The sequence below is a fragment of the Anarrhichthys ocellatus genome, unplaced genomic scaffold (genome assembly GCF_004355925.1).
Source record: "Anarrhichthys ocellatus isolate YVR2014 unplaced genomic scaffold, GSC_Weel_1.0 scaffold22, whole genome shotgun sequence".
In the NCBI taxonomy this organism is placed as follows: domain Eukaryota; kingdom Metazoa; phylum Chordata; class Actinopteri; order Perciformes; family Anarhichadidae; genus Anarrhichthys; species Anarrhichthys ocellatus.
In genome coordinates this window covers 3,201,120-3,202,138 of record NW_022280052.1, presented here as the reverse complement: position 1 = coordinate 3,202,138, position 1,019 = coordinate 3,201,120, and the positions used below count along the sequence as shown (strand labels likewise).

The following is a 1,019-nucleotide window of genomic DNA, read 5'->3' as shown; positions in this document are numbered from 1 at the left end:
TCTCTCTCTCTCTCTCTCTCTCTCTCTCTCTCTCTCTCTCTCTCTCAGACGTCCGAGCTGAGAGTGATGTAGCCGTCCCACCATCTCTCTCTGCGCCTCCCCCAGAGACCGATCGGCACGACAGGTTGGGCGTCTTCTGCTGCCTACTGTCGCTAAGACCTCGCTGTGGGGTGCAGTCACTGATCCCTCCCCCACCACCCCTCCTTATCAAAACTTAAAGCTGCCATCCCAGCACAACACGACCATCACCACAGACAAGCAAGCAACAATGAGATATGACAGAAGGGGAGATGAGGATATGCGAGGGTGTGTGTGTGTGCCATGTGTATCCGTGAATTTGAGTGTATGCGAGTGCCTGCCTGCTTTAAGAACTTTATGCATTCAACATGGGAGGGTGCTTAAGCATGTACATTTGTACGCGTTTGTGTAGGTTTGTGGGTGTGGGTGGGTGGCTTGGTTTGTGTGTGTGTCCACATATGGAGCGTACGGGAGGGGCGGGGAGTGGTTGTTTTTACTTATCAGGATCTGTGATAAAATTGAGAACTCAACAAAGACGGAGGGCTCGGTGGCAGAGGAGGTCTCCGTCTCTGCTGTGGGAACGTGTGTGTGTGTACATGTGTGTGACTGTGTCTTGGCGTGTGCGGCTGTAAAACTGTCACACACATCAGAGCTGCCATCGCTGTATGCGTCTGCTACTATTATTAACCACTATGTACGCACACCAATATGTTCCAGAGAGCCCTCCCTGGCGCACTGCATATGGCTCACAAACCCAAACACACACACACACACACACGCTCGCTTTCCCTGCAAATGAAAACATTTGACTTGCCAGATTTGAGAGTTGTCACAGCCCCGCCCACATCAGTTGTCTCTGTTTGAGTGACAGTCTTGGGGCTGTAGAGACTCTGATCTCATACAGGACTAGGGGAAGTGATGCATTTTTTTATGTGTGTATGATGTGACAGCAGACTCTCTCTCTCTCTCTCTCTCTCTCTCTCTCTCTCTCTCTCTCTCTC

At 51.0% G+C, this 1,019-nt stretch overlaps 1 protein-coding gene across 2 annotated transcripts in view; it reads right to left on the bottom strand.

The window, feature by feature from the left end:
• The window catches only part of dennd1b (DENN/MADD domain containing 1B), a 101,447-nt gene that overhangs the window by 63,459 nt on the left and 36,969 nt on the right, over positions 1–1,019 (bottom strand). The window lies entirely within an intron of this gene.